Source organism: Squalius cephalus (assembly GCF_949319135.1).
Source record: "Squalius cephalus genome assembly, chromosome: 5".
Classification (NCBI taxonomy): domain Eukaryota; kingdom Metazoa; phylum Chordata; class Actinopteri; order Cypriniformes; family Leuciscidae; genus Squalius; species Squalius cephalus.
The window spans coordinates 47,186,204-47,206,647 of record NC_137126.1 but is presented as its reverse complement, the minus strand read 5'-3'; the positions used below and the strand labels follow the sequence as shown (position 1 = coordinate 47,206,647).

Sequence of the window (20,444 nt, the reverse complement as noted above, 5' to 3'; positions counted from 1 at the left end):
CAGTTTCCATACACACAAACCAGTGTCACTAATTAAAAACAAACACCATACTGACTGACCTGTAAGGGAAATATATCAAATAATAATATATCAAATATATAATCAAATATATGAATGCCATTGATAACTTTATTGTATTGTACCAGATAAGCACTCCTCTGACTGTAAAACTGTGAAAGATATACTTTTAGGGTAGGGTTTACCTAACTAAACCCAATAATTAATTAAATCATAAAATATCAAATAAAAGAAAAATCAAAATAAAACACTTATTAAAAGGATAAATGTTTCATGTGTTTACCTGCATGTTGTGTGACCATTAAACGACATCAGAGAACCATGAACGTACTGTATTTTACTGAAATATTATGTTTTAAATTTACTGAAATATCACATTTTAAAACATCATTTCAGGCGGGCTTCAAGTAAATGTTAAATGTTAAAAATGTCAAGGTTTGGCTGGCAAAAAAGTTCCCGCTTTAGGTGTTAACGGAAACTTAATTCAATCTGATACCTGCCATTTCTTTGTAATTATTTGTAAAATTTAGCAGCTGTTTCTGAACGAAAATTGTAAAATCCTACACCAATTTTTTTCAGTCAAGTCCCCTCGAAGGTACATCTTTGTACCTTGTCTACCAATAAAGGGCACATATTAGTACCTTAAAGGTAGGGTAGGTAGGAATTGTCTAAAAAACTTCTTTTCCAAATTTGTTTAAACTTTATTTATATATCAATACATAATTAAAATGTAAGTACTCTGAAAAAGAAAGTATAAAAATCGAGTGTCTGTAGACCTCTCACGACTGTTTTAAAGACAGCTCATTATTTCCATTCACTCCACCCCCTCCATTCTGGGCTCCTTCCAAAGCCACGCCCCCAAAACACATGAACGCGCGACTCCGACCGCTGAGCTGGAAGACGCATTATTTACCTGAGACGAGTGGAGAGGAAAGAGCACCGTGCATGTAGTGACATCATGTCAGAATCACATGTAATAAAAAAATCTAACTTTATCATTATGAATATAAACAAATAAGATGTATTTTAGTACTCACTATCAAGCTAGCATATCGATATTGGTAGCCAGCTATATATCGTATTTCGAGTTTTTTTTATCATCTGAAACGTGCTAAGATTAATATTCCAAAATGACAATGTATTTAACGTCAAATAAGCAAAACTTAGATGTATAAAAGTAGACACTTCAAGGTTTCTATAGATATATTTTTCATGTCTGTGCAACAAGTAGGCAGTATATCTGCTGAGTTTTGGTCCATTTTTTGTTATGTGCTTCAGGAAGAAGTTCAAAGAAATCGAAACGGCAAATGTATTTAGTTTGTTTTCTTTATTTTACAAAAGTGGCCTGTAGCCTATTATTAACAAGTAGGCCTGCATTTACAATGGGGACCGTTTGCACTGATAAATCAAGCACAGTATGTTCATTACTCTCACCCACATTAACTTTTTAAATCACTGTTTAATCACTGTTATATACAGGGCTCCAAACTGCGACTAAAATGGTCGCATTTGCGACCAAAAATATTTATTTGCGAGTGAAATTTCTGCCAAGGTCGCCATTGGCGACAATACAAATTTACTCCCTTTGATTGTAAAATTTGCATCCTATGTGCATGTTTTATAACCAGTAGCCTATCGTAGGGGTGTGCGATATGACGCTTTTTGATCATGGACGATTAAAATGTCTCCACGATCTGCTTTTGAAGAAATATCGTAGAATCGTGCATTCTAGTTGCTGTTCTGGCGCCTCTGTCCCAACATACTGAACAACGCCACGTATATTCACATGAAATGTTAACGCAGCGGAACGGGACACTGCAGTTCACAAAAGTTATTAATTTGCATGTGCTTTAATGCCTTGTCGGTTAAACATTTAATTCGCGTGCTGATGCTCTGTTCTAACGTGCGTTTCTCAGCGCGTACATGTGAAGCTCACATGCACTAAAAGCCTGTCTACCAGCGCCTGGATACTGGACAAAGTTATCTTTAGAGTCTTATTGTGCTAATACTGTTAAATACACACAAGGTTTACATAAACAAAGTCGGTTATGTCTAAAGTGAAAGCAAACTTGAGAAAATTGAGAGAAAATCTGCTTGTCAAATGCGTGTACATTAGACGTGTCGCGCTCAGCTCTTAAAGAGACAGTAGCAATAGTAAACACGCTGCCGCTTGTCCTTAAAGGGATAGTTCACCCAAAAATAAAAATTCTCATTATTTACGCACTCTAATGTTGTTCCAAAACTGTATTAATTTCCTTCTAATATTTTCTAATATTAATAATTTGAAGAATGTGGGTAACCAAACAGTAGCTGGTCCCCATTGACTTCCAAAGGAGAAAAATATACTATGGAAGTCACTGGGGACATCAACTGTTTGGTTACCCACATTCGTCCAAATAACTTTTATTTTCAACAGAAGAAAAAAAAAATATTCAAGTTTAAAACAACTTGAGAGAGTAAATTATGACAATTTGAATTTTTAGAACTATCTCTTTAATGTTAATGAAACAACAAAATGCAAAGAGAAAATTACTCACTGCTCTTGACTGATAACTTTAATAGTAGCTTTGATAAGTATCAATTTATAATTTATACAGTGAAGTCTATGTTTTGTTTTATTTTCATATTTGTTCATTTAATTACTTTCTTCAATGCTACTGTTAAATACACCTACTGTAGCTGAAAACAAAACACTCTTTATTTCATTTGTATATTAAGTTGTGTATGTGTAATGTTTATCTTTGATCTGAATATTTAATAACAAAGAAAATAATGACTACATTTTTTATCTTCGCCCCTTTCTGCCATTCTTTTTTATTTTATATTTTGTTACCTAAGGCTTTGTTTTTAAAATATGGACATTAGTTTGGCTGTAATGCTCAGTCACAAAATAGTAAAACCAACATAAAAAAGAATCGTGATAAAATCGTGAATTGTGATTTTCCTGAAAAAAATCGTGATATGATATTTTTGCCATATCGCCCACCCCTAGCCTATCGCTTCATTTGTTTTGTTAACGTCATGAAATGAGATGCTTTGCGTGAACGTTTCACTGAGTGAAAGCGCCAAAATATGAACTTATGAAATAGTTCATAAGTCGGAAGTGACATTCAGTTACCAAATAAGCTCCAGTTCCCAGAACATTCACAAGATGAAAATGCTGAAACTGTAAGAAGAGGAGAGACATGCACACAACAGGGTGACTAAAAGTAAGTGCATTGTTATGTGGCTCTTAAAAAAAATATTTGGCGCCTGTTTTTTTCCCCTATAGGAGCCATTGGCTCCTTAATTGATTTTTTTGTTTGGAGCCCTGTATATTTATGAGCAGGTCTACCCTATAAGGGGTCCTTGACTCCAAGAAGTTTGAAAACCCCTGCCTTAAAGTATTAATATTCACCCTTTAGGGGTAAATAACACACATAAATTTACTTTTGAGGGTAATATCTCAAAAAAGGATAAATTTGTTCATTTTGAACCCTGTTTTGGATGTGACAGTACTTTCCAAAACACTGAAACACACACACAGCTGTAGGGGCAATTACTGTACATATGAAGTCCTGGATTTAACAACAATAAAAATCCTTCAGAAATGGACATACACACCAACCGTGCCTGTGGCTTTTGGGAAAGACCTGCGCTGAATCACTGCAGAACCGGACAGAAGGGATATCATGTTATTCTCTGGCCAATTATGTATAAGTGCGCCAATTTTATGGCTAATTTTAAAGTATGAGCTCCTTTCAGAACGCATTATCATCTTCATGTGCAATTATCAGCTCTGTCTCACGTCACATCCCAAGACAGCGTTCATGTGAACATCCCAGCGAGGACTGAGCGAGTGATCGGGAGACACGTGTGCATTGCAGAGGATATGATGTAGTGGTTTGTTTTGAGGCTCTACCATCTCCATGTAAACACTCGAAATCTTATCAGATGAGTCACAACACAGATTTCTTTGACCAAATGGATAAAGAAGAAGCATGCTGTTCTAGTTAGAGAGACTTTTCACCATGAACTTAACAAATAAACATTGTACAGGCCCTCAGAGAGTCTATATAACGTGTTTGCCGTAAATTGTTTCCATTAAAAGCCATTACATCCTTTACAAGAATTTACGCATCCATAGTTTCACCTGTAAAATAACTAGAGATTTACAGCAATCGTGAGTGGTTTCTATGTGCAAGTCGCCACGACGATGGTAGAATGTTGTGAGTGGTTGCCAGGGAGTTGCTATGCAGTTGCTAAAGTGTTCTGAGTTGTTTATAGTGTGTTTCTATGTGGTTGCAAGACAGTTCAGAGTGGTTGGTTTTTTTTTGGTACAAGTGAAATGTTACAAAGAAATATGGATGAGAGAAAGATGGTTATTCAGGTTTGGCCCTTAATCCTCATTGTAAAAGTTAAAACATTGATCAGTGGCTGAGGAGAAGCGTTCTTGTAATACTACAATCTAAAACAATGTTACTGTGTGTTTTGAGCATCTGTCTAGCAGTCTTGTTCATAAACTACACATGATGAATCATAGCTTGTGTCTGATCAGCATCTGTTTTTAAGACACATGGCAGACTCAAGGCGGAACTGTCACAGACGGACCATTGTGTATTCAGTATTACACCAAAATCCCTTTGATTAATGTCTGTCAACAAACCTGTGCATATAATAAATACCTAAAAATAAAAATCCTCTCATGGAATGTTTATTGACTTTTAACTCAAGGCATTTTTATCTGTACTAAAACAAAATGGTTTTATGGTTGCACTTTATTTTACAGAACGAGTACTTACTGTGTATTTACCTAAGAAAGTACTGTTAATATACCGGTAAGGTAACTACATGGGTTAAGGTTAGGTTTAGGTTCAGATCAAGTTATTACCCAGTTATTGCAATTACTATAAGTACATAGTATGCAGATGGGGAACAGGACTGTAAAATAAAGTTCTTATCTTAAAGAAAAAGCATACTTGCATTCAAAAAGGATGCATCAAATTGATCAACAGCAACAGTAAAGACATTGATAATGTTCCAGATTATTCCTATTTCAAATAAATGCTGTTCTCGTGAACTTTCTATTCATTAAAGAATTTTGGAAAAAATTTAACGATTTCCACCTAAATATGAAGCAACACAACTGATTTGAAGATGGATAATAATCAGAAAAGCATCAAATCAGCATATTATAATGATTTCTGAAGGATCATGTGACAAAGACTGGAGTAATGATGCTGAAAATTCAGCTTTGATCACAGGAATAAATTACATTTTAACATATATTACAATTAAAACGAATTTTGAATTGTAAAAATATTTCACAATATTACTGTTTTTACTAGTTCTGTAAAGTCGATTAATCACAATATGTGTGTATATACTATATAATATATACACAAATTTATTATATGTACACAAACCTTTATGTTAGATGCGATTAACCGCGATTACACAAGTTTTTACCGTATTTTCGAAACAATAAATAGCAGAAGAGATTTATTTCATAAAACATTCTTCTATAATGACTGTTTGTCCCTTTTATGGCTGCAAAGTTTCAAGCAAAGTACCATGTAAACTATGACAAAAAGCATTTCATGCATAATTTTTTTTTTTTTTTGGGTGAATTATTCTACACTGTGTCCTGGAAGACTCTAACTACAATGCCAGAGTTTTGAGTGATGATCCATTATCCGTGTTTAAATGCAGGATGTTTACCTCAATTATGTTAAGAATGACTCGACTACTTCACTCTGACCTCAGTTACTTTAAGACACCGCGACACCAGCAGTTATTTCACCCACAGATAATGACCTCCTCATGTGGCCACATGAAGACTCCCACTGGAAACGGCCACTCTCCCCACACTCAGCAGCTGAATGACCTCTGAAGCAGCTCATTACGCTGCCGCTGGTTTTCACATCACCACTAAAACATCATAAACAAACAAACTTTCCAAGCAGGGGCAGCGTGGCTTGGCAACCCCCTGTCCTATAACCGTAAATCAATCCAATAAATGTGCCGGCCTGAACCGGACACGGCTCCCCTGCTGCAGATAAATGCACACAGGTTTGTGTCCAGGACTGAAGGAATGAGCCAGTGAACTGAGCTCTGCCAAACTGTGCAGGAGCTGACGTCCATTCCAGACCCCAACATTTACCGGACACAATGGTCAACAGTCAGAGGAAAACTGATTAACTAGAATGAGAAAATGAAAAACAGCGAAGGAGAACAGAAGGTGATGAGTAAAACAGACAATGATTTAACATCTTTAAAGGGGCATTCACCCAAAAATATTATTGACTCACCCTCATGTCTGCGTTGGTTCTCACATTTGTCATACATGATGGGAATATGCAGAATAGAGAATGAAAAACTGAAGATTTCCAGTGAAAAGCAACTTCAGATTTCAGTTGGTTCTGGAAAAGTGATATTATCTTGTCTGGTGTTACCTTGTGGTTATTTATTTATTTATTTTGCAAGAGATACTGCAATATGAAAATGCAAATTTGATACTGGACTAATTTTGTCCCTTATAGGTCTACAGGAATGCACAGTTTTGATTCATGCAAATAAGAACATTCATTCTCAATATGATCAGGCCTTTAGACTCCCACAAGATTCATGTCAAATCAAAGGCTGAGATGAGGCTGTGTGATTAGTTTATCTTTAATCACTCATATAGACAGAATTGTTTTTTAAAAAAAGTGAAAGGGCAAATGAAGTCTCCATTCACCCACTTGCTGAAACCAGCAACACAGGAAAGGTCACGGGGTCACAGTAGCACCTGTCAATCACCAAACACAATTCAACCCTTCTAACTGAAGGAAATTGAACTAATGAGAAAAGAGCTTTTAAAGGGAACCTATTATGCCCCTTTTTTGTTTTTGGGCTCTACTAGAACAGGTTTTCATGCTTAAATGTTCCAAAAACACATTATTTTCCCCATATTCTCCATTGTTGCAGCTCGTCTTTTCCCAGTCTGTCAGTAACGCTCTGTTTAGCTCCTGTCTCTATTAAGCCCCTCCTTCTGAAAAGCACAGTGTGCTCTGATTGGTCGGCTGGACCAGTTTGTTGTGATTGGTCAAGCTCTTCGAGCGTGTTTGAGAAATATCGCGATTAACAACTAAATATTGTCATACCTAACTCAATCAGGCCCCACACCTTTATTTTGTGTATGCTTTGGGCGGGAATTATTTAAATGAGGAATATTGTGACGTGTTCGTTCCCGGAAGAAAACTCAAGACTACAATGGAGGCGTTTCAGGGAGTTCAGAAACAGTGACACTGATATAGAGAATAACTCCCGCTGGAGTGAATTTCTAACTTTGCAGACCTTTTTAATTTTTCAAAAGCAATATTACACACTAAAGAAAGTTACACAACTTCTTCATCTGTACTGTAACTGCTACTGCTCTTAATATTGAATTATCGGGACAATAAAAGGATGTTGATTATATAATGGTCATCATTATTACTGTATCAAAAAAAACAAAAACTAAAAACACCACAACTTTATGCAGTGCAAAAGCTGGCATACTTCTCAGGAATTTTATAGTTTAGCCACACAGCTGCGAGCAATATCATCTCCAAACTATTTAGTCTAAATTACGACTGCTACACCGCAATGAAACATCATCATTCTCACAACACACAAAATTCATTAACGCTAATCCGTATGACGCTCCATGCAGTCATTCCTCCGCTGGGAAAACGTGTGTTAATGACGGGCCGGTCCAAAAGATCAGCTTCTGATTGTTGAAGATTTGTGCTTGATTTTTGTAACCATACACAGATCCTCAGCGCTTCCAGCTGGACGTCCCACACACGGCTAAGGTAGACGTGACCCTGTGTTTACAGCAGTTATTCTGGAGGGAAGGGATAGCCTACAGCCCCTGCACGACTCCTGGGACTGTAGTGGGAATTGCGTAACATCAGCTGACAGCTGTTGGGATTTGTGAGCTTTGGGTCTGCAAGGATTCAGCCCATCACAGTGAATTCATCAGGACAATCACAGTCGACAACATTCATCCAGAGCAACAGCAAGCACAAACTAACCTACGCTGACACATACTTAAACACATTTTTACTCTCGGTGAGCTGGTGTGCCGCACAACACTGGCAGAAAACATAAATGTAGTTTTTTGTAGTTTGAACAACTGAAAACATATCCCATAAAATCTTAAACTTTACATATGTGGCTTGAAGTGTTACTGAGAAATCATATCAGAACTTCTGCAACTTTCATGTAAAAATTACAACCTATGCAGTGACACTGAAAACCAAGAAAAGATAAAAAGAAAAACCTAAAATAACCTTCTAATAACCTAATAATACTTTTGCATAAGTGTGCACACCCTTTTATAATTGGGTAAGCGGCTGTGTTCAGAATGACAATCATCAAGCTCGTGAAACAGAACAAACCTGTCTTTACCTGAAAAGACTCTGATTAACACCAAATAAACCTCAGCTGTTTTGCTGACATCATCTTGGTTACATGATACTATAAGAGCCATGGGAAACAAAGAGCTCATGAAGCACCAATGAGATCACATTGGTGAAAGGTATTGCTCAGGTGAGGGCTACAAAAACATGTCCAAGGCATTAGCAATACCATAAAACAGCGAAGTCATCAACAAGTATGGCACAACAGTGACATTATCGAGAACAGGGCATCCCTCCAAAATTGATGAGAAGACAAAGAGAAAACTGGTCAGAGACAGGATTTCGCATACAAATCTAGTCTAATCTTTTCCTCATCAAAACAGTCCAACTGTTAGCACATCCATCCACACAGGTGTGTGTATCTGAGCGACTCGAGGCTCAGCGCTGCGTGACGCTGCCGATTAGCATGCTGACAAGTTAAAGCAGACTGAGTGTTACGACTCTACAGGGAGAGGGAAAGATGTTTGAGTCAATAAGTCTGAGCTGTCAGGTGATTTTTCAAGTGTGTGTTACAAGGGTCAAGGGAGCCGAACCACTCTGAAACGGCCAACGGCACCGATGTTGACTCTACAGAACCATTTGTGCCCAAGTGCCTGTGATCAGTCACACGTTCAGATATGAAAACAAACAAATTAACCCAGAAAACCCACATGCAATGAATTAGCCTGGCATGTGGCCCCAAATGAGCCGAGGGGCAATTTTATTCCCGTTTGAAGGCGTAATGGACACGGTTTGATCTCTCGAGTGTTTCCAGCATGAAGGACAGCAGTGTTCGGAGCGGCCGATGAAGATGGATATAATAACAGGTTTGTTTGGGCTCATGCTCGGCTAATGAGCTGACATCATGCCTGGATGCTTTTCTCACCGGTTTAAAACAGTAGTGCTTGCTAAATAAAGAGCCAGGGTAATTTCAGGTGGTTAACCTTTGATTTCCACACTGGATAAAAGATGGAGACCTGATTTTTGGTGCAAACCAGCCAGTTTCCAGGTCTATTTGCTATGGGTTTTATTGCACTTTTCGCACCACATGCACCATTAGAGCTTCAGGCGATGGGAGCCTGGACTCCAGTCGATGGGCAATAAAAATAAAACAAGTGTGATGAGCTCACCACATGGAGAGGGATTTAGAGAAGACTGTCCTCAGAACGAGAGGAGAGACCCTACTCATAAAACAATCCCCTACATGCTAGAGTGTTCACTATAAAAAAAAAGCACATATAATTGGGTGAAATAGTAGCCAAGCTCACAGTCAAAACATAAACACAGAGCTGAGCGTGTAATTGCTGAGAGAAGATTATATATGCCGTGTCTCATGTGCAGTGTTTTTATGCATGTTTCTTTATGTTTTTCAGATGTTCTTGATTACGCTGGAAGTTTATTGTACATTAGAAATATTTATTAAAGGGATAGAACATTTTTATTCTGTCATCATTTACTCATGCTCATGTCATTCCAAACCCATTAGACTTTGGTTAATCTTCAAAACACAAATTAAGAAATGTTAAGTATCATTGTCCGTCCACTGAAAGTCCAAGTAACCAAAACTTAAGAGATCCAAAAAAGGAGTGAACAATGAATCTATTTGAATTAAGCGGTTTAATTCAAGTGTTGTGAAGAGACACGATCGTTTTATATGATGAACAGATTTAACTCAGGCTTTTATTCACATATGAACACACATGAAACAGAAGCTCATGGGTGTGTCATGTTTGTATGTCACACACTAAAACAAACTTAATTGGTTCCTCATGAATCACACACACACACGTTTGAGCTTCTGTGTTTACTATATGTGATGAGCTCTATGTATGTGTGCCGATCAATGTTTAGATGTAAATAAAAGCCTAAATAAAAATCTGTTCATCAAATATAATCCTATCAAATCCTGTTGTGTGGGAGGTATTGTTATTAAAAGTACAGATTTTACTGAAATTTTTAAAATGTGACTATACCTGTCCCTCTAGCATCTTGAGGATTCTTAAACACCTCTGATTGGCCATTGTGTTCACGCGCTCAACGCTCGTATGTCTGTGATTGGCTACAATGAAACTCTTCAAAAACATTTTGTCTTCCCCGAGCGATTACACACATACACACACGGGAGCGTTTGAAAGCAGGTGTCTATCAGCAGATCCCTAATATATCCACTGTTAGACAGACCCGCTGATAGACGCCTGCTTTTAAACGCTCCCGTGTGTATCTGTGTTGAGCCTCAAGCCTCAAGGTTATGAATAAGCTTGAGTGATCCAAAACAATGACAAAATTCACATTTAGGAGATAGAAACATTCAAAATTTATAGTCTCTCACTTCCGCTAAAATGAATCACAGATTTTTATGACATCACCGCAGACTTCAGCTTCTCATCACATCTTCTGTCCAATCAAATGCGGTCTAGAATCTAAAGCGTCCCGACCCCTATGCTATAAATATCGCCTGGCAAAGCGGCAGTGGCTGGCTGTTGTACCTGTACGTTCAGTAGTACACGTCTGCTCAGTATCAGCTGCTCGTGCTCATCACTTCTCTCAGCACATCACGTCTCAGTTCAGTGAACTCTCGGAGTTACTGGAGTAACATATACTCTGGGATATTGGTTTACTTCGAGTCGGAGAGACTCTCAGGCACGTCCGAAAGCGAGTAACTTTAGAAAACTGAGGATCAGTGGCAGCGCTGACTCAAGACGCAAACTGTTTTGAACGGTTCAGTTCGATTTGGTGAACTGGTTCGACCGATTCACTAAAAAGAACCAGTTCAAAAGAACGATTCATTCACGAACCGAACATCACTACCATTGACACTTCACGGAGCAATATGGGTTGGAGATGTGTGTTCAGTTGCTCAAACGCTCAAGTCCGTTTTACAACTGTACGTTGGTTAAGAATGAAATGGCTTGAATTTATTCACACATCTACTATTGAATCCAACGTATCATCAGCGCTCGGATTCGCTTCCATGGTGCTGTCAAGTACGACTAGCAATCCGTGAGTTAAACTAAACGCTATTGGCTATTTGAAAAGGGGGAGGAGCCATTCAATTTGTCCCGCCTTAGCTTCTGTTTCAGTGGAAAAAATGGTCAACGCATCATACAGAGCTACACGTTCCAAGGCACTTCAGTGGAGATGGTCCTCACTGCAGAACACGAAATCCAGGGGGAGGAGTTGGATCCAGATCCAACTCCTCCCACCTTACATATACCTAAACCTACCCATCTCCACCCCCTGATCCCTAAACCCACCCCTAAACCTACCAATCTCCACCCCTTAGATCTGGATCCAACTCCGCCCCCTGGATCTCATGTACTGCAGTGAGGTGCTACTGCTTCAGTGGGCCTTTACAGGGGAACATGGCAACTCTAGCCATTTCTTCGCCTATTTTCACTTTTGTTGTCGCATGTTTTCTCAACGAGCTCCCCCTACAGCTGTGGGGCGTATATTTCACATCACTGTTGTAATAAAACTCACTTGCGGCGGCCTCCTCCCCCTTTCTACCGCTGCTCCTGTGCATTTGTTATTATCGAAGCCGGCCAACTTTATCGTGTGGAGCTATGTCTACCGAGGTGGGGAATACATCGATCACAGTATCATATGGCGTGTGTGTTTATGTTGAATTGCCGTAAAGCAGTTTGTGTTTCTCGCTCGTTCTCGCTTCTCACGAGACTTCCTATTTCCAACTTACCGGGAAGTTAATCCCCATGTTGCAAGGTTGGTTTTCCGCCTAGGAACGCTGGGGGGAGCGGGGAAAGTCACCATTTTCACCAGAACAAGTTATTTAACCATCCAAATGATTTCTAAATGGTTTTATTAAGTTGAAATAGTTGCCAAGTTCCCCTTTAAGAATCTGTTCAACAACGCTCAAAATGCTAGAGGGAAATGCTGGTATCGTCACATTTTTTTAAATTTCAGTACTGACTTGGTACTGAAGTCGGTACTTTTGACAACACTACCCTAAGGACAAACACGCACTCTGTAGACGTGGAACGAAACGATACCAAATCAGAAAGCATAACTTGACTTCATCCAAACCTCCCCTCATTTGCATATTCATAGAACCACTTATACTAAATGAGGCAAGGGTGTAGAGTTACATTCAAGCTATTTTAAGACATGATGAATATTTTTTCAAGGATTTTTTTTTTTAATATGTCATTGTAGTGATCATTTTAAATGATAAAATTATTGACTACAAGGGGACTTTATATCGTCATATTTGTGGTCGCTCACATTTTGAAAATCTGAAAAGATTTTTAAAATCTTTTAGTGTGGACCAGCCTCAATGGCCTGAGCATTTTGATAGTCTGAAGTGCAGCCTGAAACGAGTGTGAGAGGAAGAGACAAAGAGAGTCAAAAGAGAGGAATGACAAAGAAGAGAAGCTCATTATGAAGTGTGTACACACTGTTGCTTTACAAGCGTCTTTGATCAGAGGTCACAGGGAAAGGGTTGTCCTGTACAAATAAAGATCCTGTGGGGAGTCTCCTTTCAGGTCTGACATTCCTCTAAAGCGTCTTGATGACAGACGTCTTCCCCGTTCTGTGAAGCTTCAGGTAATAAAGAACGCCATTGCAAATGGGGTCACTCAGCACGTTATAAACTTGTGTAAATACTAACGAATATAAAATATGTTTTATACACTCTCTTTCCAAAGTTTGGGGTCAGTAAGATCTCTTCTGCTCACCAAGGCTGCATTTATCGGATCAAAAATACAGTAAAAATATTATTACAATTTAAAATAACTGTTGTCTAATTGAATTTACTGTTTACTATTTTGTTGTGGGGTTGATAAGGTGTTTTAAGCAGTTGCTATGAGTTGTGTTCATGAGTGAATTATGTTGTGACTATATTTTAGTGTTGTGTAATGACGTAGTGGACGTGAAGAGTAAACAAGATGGCGAACTTCGCTACTCCTGTCTTGTGTGTTTCTTTGCTCACTATCTCCTGACAGATACCACACTATGATTGGTTGCCAGGTGGTCACATGTGAAAATAATCCCCACCAAGTCTTAATTAGCATTAATTAAAGGATAATGATCATTTCTACTAACAATAAAAAATTACTACAATAAACAGTGACAATCGCTCGTTTGCAGATCGGATGTGCTGTTTAGCGAAGTGAGAATGCTCGCATTATAACACACAAGTAGTTTTATTATTTATTTATTTTGTGTTTTAATTTAGCGTCATTTAAGATAATGTTAATTCAGTGAAGTAACAAAAAAACAACAACAAAAAAAATTCTTCCTTTTTTGAAAATAAAAAGATTTTAACTTCCCCCATCAGCCATTCTTTGACAGAAATTGTTTTACTGAAATACATTTGCATGCAGTGTTGGTTTCGTTAACTAAAATTATAAAAAAATATATTTGTTAATTTAAATCAATCTGAAAAATATTAAATGAAGACCATAAACAACAACAAAAAAAGAAACACATTTCCATGATGATGCCAGTGTTATTATCCTTATCTAAAACTATTTAAAAAAATGTTACATTAAATAAACATAAAATAAAATATAATTAAAATATAAATATTAAATGAAAAACAGTTTAAGTTGAAGTACTAAAATTGATTAAATTTTATTTTTATTTTTATAAAACTAAAAACAAAATGACAAAATAACACATTAAACTGACCAAAAAACATATAATAGTATATAAATAATACTAAAATAACACTGGATGATACAGGCAAACATGCTGGATAATTTACAGTAACGGGAGGGATGACGTGAGGAGATTAAACCAGTTCTCCATTTACCCCTGCGGTCCCAGAAGGACCACCAACACGAACCCCGTCCTGTTAGGTGTGTGTGGGGGGCTGCACTACACATCCCTGAAACAGACCCCTCAACACTGGCCCACAAAGCTAAATGGAAAAAGAAAACAACGCTGTTTTACGACAATGTCCATTTCTCAGTGATTTCCTAAATGTTTTTAGATTTACTGTAAGTCTGAGCTCTTACCTCATCCCATTTTACAGCTGAGGATAAAAACAGAATCTGCTGCCAAATTATGATCCCATTCGCAGAACATCGAAGGAAAAGTTGCACAATCCAACACTTCGAGTGTAGTCTAAGCTTCACATCATGACTTGTGCTACAAGTCCAGAGCCATTTCAACCTTATTTATTAGTAAAAAGGAACAAAAAACGGTCTGTTCCTTTGTAGAGTGATACAACATTGTGTTTAACATGAAACCTAAATGGTCATTTTACTCTAAACATGTTCCTGGTCTTATTGGGAATGATTAATCAGTGCATGTTATTCAATATAAAAAATATTTGCCTCCATAAATATTCGTCTTTTTTAACTGATGTGACATGGTCCAATTAATCCACAATGGATCAAATGAAGTCCAGCCCATTTTATTTTTTTGTATTCAGAAATATTTCAGATTATGAATAGTAGTGTTGAGTTAATTTAGTTAATTGTTGATCTAGTTCAGTTCAATAACCGTGCCAATGTTGCAAAGTTAATCAATTATGAAACAAGTTCATCTATAAGCAGCTGTACATATTGAATATATTGCCATTGTACAGCTCAATTCAGTTAAATCAGTATTACAGCATATTAATTGTCTTTTAACCCACAATACAAAATAAAGTTCTAACAAAAAAGCTGTTGAGCTTCAAAAAAATGACAAAAAACACCATAAAAGAGTGTCTAAATGTTCTACTTTTTATTTTATTTTTGGAGCTCAAATCACTTTCACTGTATGTGGAAATAAGAAACTCATATAAAACTATATCTGATTTTGGAGCGGTTCACATCCGAGGAGACCGACGTTCTCGTCAGGGCCGTAAAACACAGAGAAGTGACATTGGGGATGGAGAAACACACCCAAATTAGCTTCGGTTAAACAGGCGTATAATAATTTGGGTAAATGTGTAAGCTAGATTTATGCCAATTTTTTCACATCTTCATGTGAACACCACAATGATCTCCCTCGTGTGGAATATTTGTCCTTGTAATTATGTATGGTTCGCAAAAATGAAAACTGCTGCATCTGTGTAGAGTAGAGAAGCAAAGTGTATGTGCGTTGTGCACACGCTACATTATGGCCAAGCATGCGCCCTTAAAATAGCATCTGAACGCGCCACTGGCTTTAGACTAGGTTTTTCCTGGTCTGTGGCGGAATTGTTTTCTGAAACTGCAAAATAGCACCAGGGAACGTTTGCGCCGGAAGACGCCTCCTCTTTGCGCTAAACCGCCCCCGGGAGCGCAAGTTCATTCCCTAATTTACCGGTGTGCGTCTGTGGATGGAAAAGTCCGCTGTGCGTCTGGTGCAAAATAGGAATGACACATGCGTCGGTGTACAAAGTCAATTGCGCTGGGTGCAAGATAGGGCCCTTTGTGTTCCATGGAAGAGTGAAACTCATGCCAATTTGGCAAATATCTTTTTTCTGTTTAACCATTAAAGTCAGCATTAACGGAAGTTGCTCACATCTTTTCTTCTCTATTGTGACGTACTGTATATCCGAGTGAAACGGCTTCTGGAACAAGAACAAATGTTGATTTTGTCCAATGGGAAATGATTAGATGGTTGAGGTTTGCTATTGGTGGATCTCATGTGAGTGACAGGTTGCCCCGCCCTCATTCATCAGAGAAAAGAAGAAATGTTGCTACAAGGCACATGAATTTAATACAATAATGATGCGCAGGGAGAAATCATTTATAATAAACACTGCAATATTCATTAAAAGAAGAGCTCAATACATCAACAAAATCCTGTCTGCGCTACACTAGACATCTAAAACATCTTGCTGAATCTTTCCCATCGGATTTCCCTAATAGACTTTCAAAGATTCCTGAAATTAATAGACATACAGTCCTTTTGTGTGACCCAAAACAGCATGAGGCAGATTTACTGTAGACATGCAGAGCGCTGCTGTTTTCACCAACGGAATTACACTGAACAAAGCGAGAACATGCAGCAAAGCCGGTTCAAATTTCAAGTGACTCCCAGGAGTCAGGCTCAGATGTGGAATTTCAGCATAAATCTTTTCATGCTGGAAAATACCATGTACTGTCTCCTTTATAGCAGACTCTTGTGTGGAGTTTTCCCTGAGCACCGGGCGGATTGCGAGGCTTAGGATGCTATTGTTAGAGTGATTGACACATGAAAGTGTGTGAGAGACCACACAGCGGGACAAATGAGTGAGTCAGCGGGAACAGAAAACTCCCATCAGCCTTTTCTTCAGGAATCTAGTCACGGACAGATCCAGACACGGTGTGACCGGCAATTCTAGTCAAATAAAACGAGATTTTTTTTTACCTTCTCTGAACAAAAATGTGACCAGTGCATAATGCCAGGATGTTGCTATGAAGTTTCTGAGTAGATACTATACTTAAAAGTCTCCCCTCAAGCTTCCTTTAATGTGCGTCAGTGGGATCTAACCATGTGATGAGCAATAGTCACAATATAATAGAGATACAGTAAAAACTCTGATACTCTGCTGAAGAGTCTCTTTAGAAAAAGATGTGTTTGTGCTGACAGGTGGAGGAGTGTGTGAATGTGTGTGTGGCATGCAGCTGTATAAGCCGTCTGCTTTTTTTGTCCGCAGGGGTCGTTGGAACAGTTGGACACACTTGCAGAACGCCTGATTCTGACACTTAATTACTCCACAAACCCAGACCACCATCTAGCCATCATTCAAATCCCTCTTCTTTGAATCAGCTCATTAATTCACTGCAAATAACTGTAAACTTGCCATTTATAGAGCATTTCCAAAGAGTTTTCAGTAATCATTTATATGAAGCCTGTATATAATAGAAGTGGTCTGTGGTTTTAACAAAGACGAGAAGTGTTTATAGGCACAATGTGAACTGGCTATGGGAAATGATAAAACAAATTATTATTATGAATTATTAATAATAATATTACTAGTAATTAATCATTAAATTAATCATTATCATTTTAATAATTAAAATTGTTAAACTGGTTACAGTTCACAATAACACACCATTTTCATTTTAAAGCATTATAAATACATACAAATTGATTTAAATGCATTTTATAAAGTGGATAGTTTGGACACAAAATTATTATTAATCAATTATGTTTTAAATTAATACTTTTAATTATATTAGATTTTTTAATATTGTTGTTGTTGTTGATAATAATAATGTATGTGTTGTAACAGTGTTGTTGTGAATTGTAACCAGAGTTATAATAAATTATATGTAACAATTAAGCATATTAATAATTAAAATAATTACTCACATAAGAGTATTAATGCATAAGAATAATCTGAAACAATAATTGTTAAATGATCCCTTATCATGCATTAGACTCTTTCAAAAATGATTAAAAAAGGCATGAATGCATTAAAGCATGATATATACAAGCTTCATGCTTTCAGAAGTGATGCTGAAATGCCAAGTGACGATAGCAGCTGCTGGCATGAACACCTGAGTAAAGCAGGCATTCCTGCTGATCACTTCCCAGGAATCCCAAACAGGGAGGATCACTGTGCTGATGGAGGCACAGCCGGTCACGAGGTCTGGCATTAAGACGGACATAATGGAAACCGCATCGCCAGCCGCCACGGGTGACGCTTTGAAACACAACACACTCCTCCTGAGAGGAGCTGTTCAAGTTCATTCAGCGCATCACCTCTCTTTCTGCACACACTTTAATTAGCCATGAATCATCTGGAAAAGACAGGAGGAGGAAGTGAGATCATGCATGAACATGCATTTTTTTTTATCTATAATGGACTCGACTAGATTAGAAATGTACAAGATACAAACTTAATATGCATCCCAAAAGTAATGAGATAAAACATATTGTATTCATTAATAAAACATATGGTGATCAGAAGCTAGATGTCAGATAAATAACAACTACCTGCACCAAACAGAAATTCAACAAGACCTTTAGTAAGTTGCAGTAATGACGTCTCTCTTTGTGCACTAACCAGGTGAACGTGACTAGTTCACATCAACAAGCAATGTCTGTCTACCATGGAAATCCAGAGTTCTCGCGAGAGCACAAGTTGAATTTGCTCAGCGAGTTACTCGAGTAATGATGCTCATTAAATATGCCCTTGTATCCGAGCTGCACCAATCACATCGGGTTATCTGATATAGGCGGGCCAGAGGCGAGCTAAACAGAAGACGACAGCACTGTGACGGCGAAGTCATTAGTAAACATTGATGGCTATGGATGAACACCAGTTGTTTGAAACGGCTTTGGCCGCTACAATGAACGAGTTAGACTTGGCTTTTTCTCTAAGAGAGGAACAGAAGACGCCGCTCAAATCATTCCTTTGCAAGAAGGGCGTTTTTGCTGTTTTGCCGACCGGATACGGCAAGAGTCTAATCTACCAGTTAGCGCTGCTGGTAGCTAAGCGTATGGGGCTTGTTGTGATTGGTCGTAGTGTTATCCAATTGCGTGCAGTGAGATTTTCAAATGCATGTTTGGTGCCGCCCCTCGAGCTGGACTAGTTTCCTTAGTCGACGCCAGACCATTAATCTTTCAGATTTAGGTCTGGATTTCCAGGCTAATGTCTGTCCACAATGAACATGAAACTATAACTAAACACACTATTTGGTCAAATCAATCCACAACAGTCTCATCTAGTTCATGTATGCATTTTTTTTATTACATTGCTTCAAAATTAATAACTATAAGAACACAAATAGCATAATTAATAGTAACTGTCTATTCAGACATGATGGTCAACTCAATACCACAGAGGTGACTTTAATTTAACAGAGTTAAGTGTTCGCTATAAGCTCACTCACAAATCATTTGATCATGTTTAATAATGTTTCAAGTCATTTCAAGTTCATCTAGTTTTAAATGTACCAAGTGATGAAATCTGAGAGGGTGAGTTGTAATCAGCCCCTCCATTTCCACCAGTTTGACCCACTCAGGTCTAATAATTGGAGGTAATCATGACATTAAAAGCATAATCAGCCAATCACAGTGACATGGATGGATGTGACTTTTCATGTCATATTTTAGGAGCTCAGAGAAAACACAATGAGTTCAACAGAGGCAAAACAGACTCTGCTGGCTTTCAAACTTCATCCACTGATGCAAGTTCAGAAATCTAAGAGTTTTACACAGTATTTGTTCTCATCTATGTTTCCATAAAGATCTTTACTTTATAGTGGAAAAGGTTTCTTGTTACGACAAGAAAAAAAAGAGGTTATTTTAATAACTGCACTCTTAAAAATAAAGCTTCCAAAAGGGTGTTTTCACTGTTTTGCCATAAAAGAACCATTTTCGGTTCCCCAAAGAACCTTCCCGTGATCAGTCCTTAAAAAAAACACGATTTTCTTAGTGTGAAGAACATTTTAATAATCTAAAGAACATTTTTCAACTATAAAGAACCATTTGTGTAATGGAAAGATTGCATGGATGTTAAAAAATGATTTGTTGAATTTAATAAAAAAAAATGTATGGTAAGTGGTTGCACACAATTGATTTTAGCTACATTTAAACAAATGCATTACGTTGAACTAAAATTTATTAGGTTCAACTTAATGCATTTGTTTAAATGTAGCTAAAATCAATTGTGTGCAACCACTTACCATAATTTTTTTTATTAAATTCAACTAATCATTTTTCTTTTTTCCAGTGAACCATCAATGCCAATAAAGAACATTTATTTTTAAGAGTGTGTTTACTGAAAGTTTCTTTGGAGAAACAGAAATGTTTCTTCCACTGGATGACTGAAAACCCCCTTTTGAAACCTTTTTTATGAGTATTTCATAATATTGGTTGTTTTATATTTGTACTGTCTCATCCAAATATGCGCAACAATATGCCTTAACAAACACCACAAAAAAAAAAAGATTTATGTTTTAAAGATGCCTCTTTTCAGATTCAAGCAGGTGGAATCACATGTGTGAATAGAAGAACAGAGGTGAAGAGATATGTTTACTTTTACCATATCAATAGTTCATCTTAGTAATGACCATTATTCTTGTGCAAGGGGGCGGGGAAAGGGGCGGAGCCACCAAACAACAACAGAATTGCCACAAACCAGAGAGAGAG

General features: G+C 37.6%; 1 protein-coding gene across 2 annotated transcripts in view; it reads right to left on the bottom strand.

The window, feature by feature from the left end:
• Nucleotides 1–20,444, bottom strand: part of LOC307158853 (ras-specific guanine nucleotide-releasing factor RalGPS1) — a 141,686-nt gene that overhangs the window by 39,955 nt on the left and 81,287 nt on the right. The window lies entirely within an intron of this gene.